An 8,911-nucleotide genomic window follows, 5' to 3' on the forward strand; every position below is an offset into this window, starting at 1 on the left:
GCTACAGAAAATAATTGCTATTCATTAGTAACTTTCTTTACTGCTAAGTTGCACATATTTAATTATTATTGATTAGTAATTTTCCTTATGGTAAATTCTACACAACTTAAAATTACAGTGCAATATTATTATAGATATGAAAATATTTCACATGTATTGACCACAAATAATATTTACCAAAACATTGTCTTGAGGACTGTAGTTTGATGAAGATTCAGTAGAGTAACAGATTACTCCATTAAGTACAACATTCCTTTCCCTACTAATGGGAGTATCCAAATTGGAAGGAGAAATTCTTACATTTGTTGATGATTTAGTCAGTTCACTATTCTTCAGATTAGGAGCATTCAATCATGTAGAATCTGACCCAGGTGTCATCAAGTGAGGGAGTAGAAACTCTATCCAGGGAGAGGACTCCCCTGTCTTCACCGGCCCCAATGATTCTCAAATCATGTCAGGGTGGTTAAAGCAACCTGAAAATTTGGGAGGTCCACATCTGCAGGAAAGACCTTCATGTTCACCTCTTAACTGCTTAGAGGTTTGAAAGATTCAACGTGTGTTATAGTGGTGCTCATGAACTTTCCTAGAAATTTAAGCATTGGTTAGTATTTCCACCGTTATGTTTTGACCACTATTGTTTTATTCCTATTCCCCTTCTCTAGGTTTCTGTAAGGTTGGGTACATTCAAGGGCACTTTGTCTTGTCTAATGCTAACCTTGACAATGATTTGGAATTTATCTTCGATCCTTGCAGCAAGTGTTTCTCCATTGTTTTTAAGACTCAACATAAGCTTGAATAACAAAAGAAGGAGAACAAGACTGAGAGATAGAAAGAGAGAAAGTCAACTATAAGCTGTCACTTACAGGTGGAAAGTAAGTAATGGAGGCAGTTCACTGAGCAGCAATTGCCTTCCTACTGATTTTATTTTTTACTAAGAAATGACCCAAATTTAGACCCCAGAGTATTTCAGTTCCTCAGGGACTTTGATCTACATCAGTTCCTATTGCTTCATCCAAAATCCAACAGCCATATACCTGAAGAAAACCCATAGATCTTCTGGAGACCAAACACCCACTGGCATCCTGAATTGTAGACTGGTCTACTCACGATTTTGAGGGTGAGGGTTGTAAATGAAATATTTTTTATTTACAAGACTATTTAATCATATTTTAAATGTTTGCACAAATAAAATACAAAATATTATAACATGCAAATTTTAAGTATGTGACTTTTTAAACTTTAAAATAAATCTCCTCTAAACTATCTAACAACCCTAATATTGTATAATTTGTATTCATAGAATAGAAATTTCTCCCTTATATTGTCACTGAGTTCTTCCCAATCCTCATCAAACAGAGCCTTTATTTATATGTCTATTATCTTGTCATTTTAGGAACATGTTGAGCTTCATGAAATGAAATTAATTCTAATTTACACTTTGATATTTTTCACTTTAACTCAAAATAGCATTTTTGAGAACCTGCCAATTTTTTGACTGTGCATAAGCAGCTGATTCTGTTTATGTGACTGAAAGATTTGATTTGCATGAATAAACTAGAAAATGTTTATCCATTTCCTTGATGAGCATTTTGGGTGAATTCCCATGTGGGATATTATGAATAAAAGTGTTATCAATATCCACATGCTTGGTGCTTTTAAATATATGTGTTTTCATTTACTCTGATGGAATACCTAGAATTTAGAATATTGAATAAGTGGGTGCTAATTTTTTTTAGAAATTTCATTGTGTTAAAATTTACATATCATGAAATCCAACAAAAATTGAAGATATCCATTAACACATCTCTACATTGCTTTCTTTTTTGGAGATGTTCTACAAAACCCATTTTCCATGGGTGAAATTCATAGCAGTGTCCTTCAAGAAGACTGATTACTAAACCATGGGCATTCTATTTCATCAAAGATTATCTTATCAACATTTAGGGGAGTATAATTGACACAAAAGCAATGATGAAAGGTACTGTAAAGAAAATTAAAATACATTTACTTGCTCTGCTTCAGTGATTTATTTTTTTTCAATTCTATTAATTCAACAATTTCATATAATGTAGTTTGTTCACATTCAGACCCCTCTCCAGCTCAAACTTCACTTTACCACCTTCTCCCTACCCCTACCCTACCCCCACCCTTGACTTCATGCCCTCAATTATCAAATGAAAAACCTGATTCATCTTACACAACCTATCTGAACTGGGTGCCAGAGAAATCATATCTCTTTCGAATGTCAGTGATCTATAATTCTTACACATAGATGGGACCAAGTAAGGGCCCATTTCATTTCCTTTGTACATAGGTTTGTGTCAGTATATGTCCTGATTTCTTGGAATAAAATTTTCACACTTGTTTTCTGTTTCTCTTACACACTGCTTAAGATTGTCGTGTAGGGGTTTCTTCCTCAACAATCAGAAACACTTGGGTTTCCTCATCCATCTCAGTTATTCACTGTGGTAGACAGGTTTGAGCCTAGGGTGAAAGTCTTAATGACAGCCATGCAGCAGGCCCGAGGCAATGGCCTGACTGCAGGAGCCACAAGGAATGCCTTGTGACATTTGCTCCCATTGGCAGATCACGAGACTGATGCCTAGAGCTTGCCACTCCCTAATCACAACCTTGAGATTCTAAATTGCAACACTTAGATATTGCAACAGCCTGGGTCACGTGGTCCCCAGGAATCCAGGCCCCTTACAGGAAATCCTTACCTAAGTAACCTGACACCTATCATTCTAAAAAGGTGGCTGACTGCGATGTCATGATAGGACACAACCCTGCCAAAGATCTGAGTTGTAACTTCTTGATTGGACCCCTACCCCTATATAAGCTTGTGCCCGTCTGCAATAAACTAGATCTGCATCACCGAACCTGGTCTCCTGTGTCTGAATGCAGCTCTGCTGACACAGTCTCTTCACCAGCCCTGGGTTCTGGGACCAGTAGAAGTAGCAATTGGAGGCAGTGTCAGGTGAGCAGCAAAGTGGCCTCAGTGCCACAGCGAGCAGAAGAGCAGCCTCAGCACCGGAGGAGCAGAAGAGCTGCCTCAGTGCCGAGCACCCTGAAGAGCAGCCACAGATTGCGGCTGCAGTGAAGTGCAAAGGGTGGCACCCGGGTGATCGGAGGCAGAGCCCAGGAGGCAGCGACCGTGTGATCGGAGTCAGCATAGGGCTAATGGAAAGCTGCGGCAGGCAGTGCCCATCCGAAAGGAGGAGAGGCCACAGCTGGTGGCGGCTGCAATTCAGATTGAATATTACTTGTAGGCTGAACTTTGGCTGTCTCCTGGTGTCACTCAGCATAATCAGCCCACTGTGGTCCAAGGTGTTCTTCAACAGGTTGATTCCTCACAGGGTTTTACTAAAGGAAAAGAAGAAAGATCTTCACAGCAGGCAGCAGTTAGCTCCCAGGCCTCCAACCCAAGGTTCTCTGAGTGACAGTTGGAATGTTTCACAGCTTCACACAAGAGCTTTACTCCAGTGTCCTCTAGATTATTTTCAGAAACCTGCTGAATTTCAAGTTCCTATTGCAGCTTTTGAATGCAGCCAGGTCTTGACAGCCAATGGATCATGATGAACTGTGGAGGGGCCACTTGCAGCCACAGACTGTGCAAGAGATGTGATCCTGGGTGCAACACTGTGGGGTGATGGCAAGTACTTCCTGACTGTGTCTGCTACCTGGCCCCACTGACCAACCTCATCTGCCTTCCAGGCCATGAGGGACCAGAATGGCATGGCTCTCCCCATCAGGGGCAGGTGCCTAGATCTTAGTGTTTTCTTCCTTATGGGTGAGGATCCAGTTGGTCATCACGGCGTTCACTGCACTCCCATCTTCCTCCATGTCCATGGTGAACAAGTGATGAGACATCTTAACAAAATTGTGTTTTAAATCATTGCACCAAGATTGTTTGCTGCTGCTGCAATTTCTCCAGCACTCACATCTCTGCCACCATCTTTGCTTCATATTTATTTTCTCTCTTACTTGCCAAGTCCAGAGTTCAGAATTTTTTTCACATGGTCCAGCACACTCAGTCTCTTGGGAGCTGGTGCACCCTGTGATATGAGGCCTAGGGCATGCCTCATTCCAGTGCTAGTTCACCGAGATTCTTAATAAAAGAAAGAGGCCCAGAACCATCTTTTACATTCTTATGCTGCCTCTGCCACATTGCTCCAGTGCCCATAGCCCTACTGCAGTCATCTTGTCTCTCAAGTTATTTTCTTTCTTACTTGCTCTTCTGGTTTGTTTTCAGTTGCTGACAAAGCACTCTGACCAACACCAACATGGGGAGGAAAGGTTTCATTTTATCTTATCTCTCATGGGTCGCAGTTTTTCACAGAGTGAGCCCAAGGTAGGAACTCAGGGCAGGAATCAGGAGACAGGAGCTGAAGCACAGAGCAAGAAGGAAAGCTGCTTACTTATTTTCTCCCCTGGCCCCTGCACAGGCTGCTTTCTTATACAACACAGAACAACCAGCCCAGGGGTGGCACTCCCCCAGTAGGCTGGACCCTTCCACATCATTCAAAAATCAAGAAAATGCCCCACTAGCATGGCCATAGGCCAGTCCAACGTAGGAAATTACCCAGTTGAGGCTCCTTCTACCGAGGTTTGTTAAGTTGGTGACTAAAGCTATCTTGCACACTTTTAAAGTCTTGAATACAGTATTTAGAGATCAATATAGAAGCTCCTTTGGTCAGGAAAATATTTATCTTCTATGATAGGGTTCCTCACATGGTGCAACACACTCAGTCTCTTTGGAGCTGGTGCATCCTGGGCCCAAAGCCAGTTGCTCAGGTCATACCTAATTCCATTGTCATTTTATTTCTCTTCCTGAGGAGTGTTCTTTCTTTTGTCTTGTTTTAGGATGACCTAGTATGTGCTATTAACAAAAGATCACAAAGATAAGCATTCACTCTATTCACATATTATGAATGTGTCACATGTGTAATAATATTTCTTAATAATGTGATAAATATTACTATTTTGTTAATGTAAATGTTTATTGGTATTAATCACTTTTTTCTGTTACTGTGATAAAACATCATGACCAAGGTTACTTCATAAACAGTTTATTTGGATTTATGGTTCCAGATGGTTGAGTATATCATGGCCAGAGAGGCATGGCAGGAGGCAACTGGAGCAAGTACGGGTAACACAGAGAGTGGAAAACTGGAAGTGGGGTCAGACTATGAACGCTCAAACTGTGTCTCCATTGATGTGCCTCTTTGTGTCGCAGGGGCCTGGTTCCTCCAAGGGGCAGAGACTGCTGAGGAGAATTGACTGTGTAGAGCTAGCCACGGAGGGAGGGGCTTTCTGCAACATCTTGGGATAGAAGATATGAACCACGTGTGCAGGCAGCTGCAGGCATGGAGAGAAAAATGGCCCAGGTGTCTCACCCATGTGGACAGGAAAGGGGGCATTTACCAACCTGGGGTGAGATTACAGGCCCAAGATGCGTGGGTGAAAGTTAATAGAGACTGTGGGCTGCCAAATCGATCTGGAATGGCAGACAGAGCCATTTAGATCTGAATGAGAAGTATCTGGTCTCCATTTATTTGTAAGTTCTTCCATTTACCCCCTCCCTAACCAAGATATAAAATGAAAAATTCAGATAAAAATATGTTATACAGTTTGTCTGATAGCATAAGAGACCCTGAGAGAACTCAGGCAACACTCTTCTAGCAAGGCACCACCTCCTAAAGGTTCCATTACCTTCCCCAAACAGCACCACCAACTGAGGATACTCAAATCTATGAAAGATACTTCTCATTTAATTCGCCACAATATCTGAAAATTAACCCTTATAATTTCAAGCACATCTATAGCCTTATTAAAAAGCCACTATAAATGTACATAAACATTTCTTTGATAAACATCTTCTGTACATTCTGTGAAATATTCAATTAATTACAAGTGACCCAATGAACTAATATTTATGGTATTTCTATATAGTAAGTAAAATCTATAGGTCTACTTTTACTAAGATGGAGGAAGGTGATGAATGAATTCCCAAGATTACATAAGGCTAAATAGGGGTAATTTAAAACATGGAATTTAGCAGAGGGAATTGTTTTCATCTCTACAGAGCTTGTACATTCTTTATTATATCTAAAGTGCAGTTCATAAGTACATTAGGACCTACATGAGTACTAGATTCCTATCCAGATCCTTACAGTGCTGAATCACAACATTGTTTTCATAGACCTAAAATTATTAGTTGTCATTATTTTTGTTGTATCTTAAATTAGTCTTTGTTAAAGGGGCATTCAAATCTCCTAATATATTCCCAAATATTCATGGGATCCTCAATTTTAGATATTTTGTTTTGTTCTATGTATTAATGTCAGGTGAATGCATATCCAAAATTAAGAAAACAATACTTTGAATATATTTCATGAAACTTAAATTTGAAAAGAAGTTACTTACAAAGAGTAGAACAGACTGATCTGTATAAAGGAGAAGAGAATTTATGGTTTTTAAATGACATTGTTGAAATATTTATTTTGGTAACAACTTGTGTGAGACTAAGATTAGAGAATCAGAACAAATGATTTCTCTTGAACTTTTCTCTGGTGCAACACTCTACTTTATCCTGCACAACCCTCCTCTAAGTATCTGTGACATAGTGTTACTTGAAATCACCTGATTAGGTGCTTGCACCCTGTTACACTGTGAACGACACTCATTCAATTTCAGCTCCTGTAACAGAATTAACCCCCAAAGGGCATGGATGTATGAAAAGGGTTGTTAACTCATAAAGGACATTGATGGATAAAAATATAGTCTTTCACATATTATCTCTGAAACAGATGTTTACAGGAAAACAGAACAATTTAGTATACATTTTGATTAGGAAATTAAGTCTTATGTATTCCCTGACATTCACCACGAATCCTTGAACCCCGATTAGTTTTCACCTTTGTTTAGCAGGTGTTGTGGAAAATCTAGTGACTGATTTTGCCTTTTGCATTACGTACCTATCATGCTGGTATGCAGTGCTTCCTGTTTCTTATCAGAGAGAAAATTATGTAAGTCACATGGTTTCCAGGAATCCGAAACTTAGAGAAACTGAAACTAATCATACTAGTAGGGCATCTGGCACACTAGATTGTAATAGGATACTAGTCTGTCATGCTAATAAGGGATCCCATATGTTGTGTTATGATTGGACTATTACCCTTATATAAGACCATACTTTCCTGCAATAAAGCAGATCTGTGTCACTGAACTTGATCTCCTGTGTCTGAATGTGACGGCACTGGTGGAGACTCCTCACCAGCCCTGGCATCCGGACCGGACAACTGACCGGAGGAACTGAGAGAGCAGGAGAGCGACCATAGCTGGAGGAGAGCATCCACAGATGGTGACCACAGCTGGCACCCAAACCTGGGGCTGGGACCCCCTCCCCACACAGCTGTAACACTCTGAGCTGTAGCAACTTGGGCTCCTGATGACCCCTTTATCAGTGTTCTCCCCATGGTTGCTTGCCACTTTTTTGTTCTGCTTTTTCTTCTGCCTCACAATCTTCGGTTGGGCGTGCCGCTCCTGTCTTCACTGATCATATCCTTGAATGGTTTCTGAGTCCCTTTGGGTATGTCTTTCACGGTGAGTGACCTCCAGTATGGGGAATAGTCATCCAGCAGCTGCCAGCCCCCACGCTACTGCACTGGTTCCTCTCCTCAGGAGTAGGCATATTAGAGTAACAGAAAAGGATGTAACTGTTTTAGATGAAGTACTAGCTCTTGCCCCCTGGTTTACAGGTTCTTGTTGTTGGGATCCCGAAAAATGGCCTTGCATTCTATTCTTGGCACAGGATAGAGAAGTCAGGGAGGGATGTCTCTCAGCCCAACCCCAAAGAGAGGAAGTAAGGGAATACACCTCCCACATCCAATGGATGATACCTATTGATTTTCATAAACCTAGGATGCAACTTTCCCTAGATGGCACTAAGTTTAAAGGCCTAAATGACACAAGGGCCAATATTACTATAATCAGAGAAGAGGAAGCATTGTCTCATTGGCACTGCAAACCCGGACCCCCTATACAAGGAGCTGGGGGTTTACAGAACACCCCACAGGTCCAACGTCTGGTAATCTGGACTGATCTGAGTGGTAACACAGGAGCTGTTATACGGCTCTCAGTCATGGGGCTTCCCATAATTTGTGGGGGAGAGATATCCTTCATGAAATGGAAGCTGTTTTAACTACAGATGACAAAGCCTTTTATGATGACCACATTTTAGACCAGCGGTTAGGTAATGCTCCCACCCTAACCCCCAATTCTAACGGCCACTGCTCCGCTGCCCAAGCTGCCCCCTGTCAAACTAACATGGGACACTAAAGCTCCCATATGAGTGGAGCAGTGGCCTCTTCCTTTACATAAATTAACTCACTTGATCTCCTTGGTCCAGGAACAATTATCCTTGGATCATATCGAGCCCTCCATTAGTCCTCATAATTCTCCCATTTTTGTAATACAAAAGAAATCAGGAAAATGGAGACCTTTACATTATTTAAGGGCTATTAATGAGCTTATGAAGCATTTAGGGACCCTTCAACTGGGACTGCCTCACCGTACTGCTATTCCCAAAGAATGTGCAATTATTATAATAGGTATTAAGGACTGTTTCTTCTCTATTCCTCTTCATGAAGATGATAAGCCCTATTTTGCCTTCTTTATAACTGCCGCTAACTATAACCTTCCAGTTCAATGCTATCAATGGAAGGTTTTGTCTCAGGGCATGAAAAATAGTCCTACTATCTGCCAATATTATGTGACCCATGCCTGCGGACCTTTGCTGACTGAGATTTATATTTCACATTATATAGATGATATTCTTATCACCCATAACGATTCTAAAATCTTACAAGGAGCTTTTCAAAAACTCAAAACAAATCTCCAGGCATTAGGT

Source organism: Nannospalax galili, unplaced genomic scaffold (assembly GCF_000622305.1).
Source record: "Nannospalax galili isolate Female #2095 unplaced genomic scaffold, S.galili_v1.0 scaffold10, whole genome shotgun sequence".
In the NCBI taxonomy this organism is placed as follows: domain Eukaryota; kingdom Metazoa; phylum Chordata; class Mammalia; order Rodentia; family Spalacidae; genus Nannospalax; species Nannospalax galili.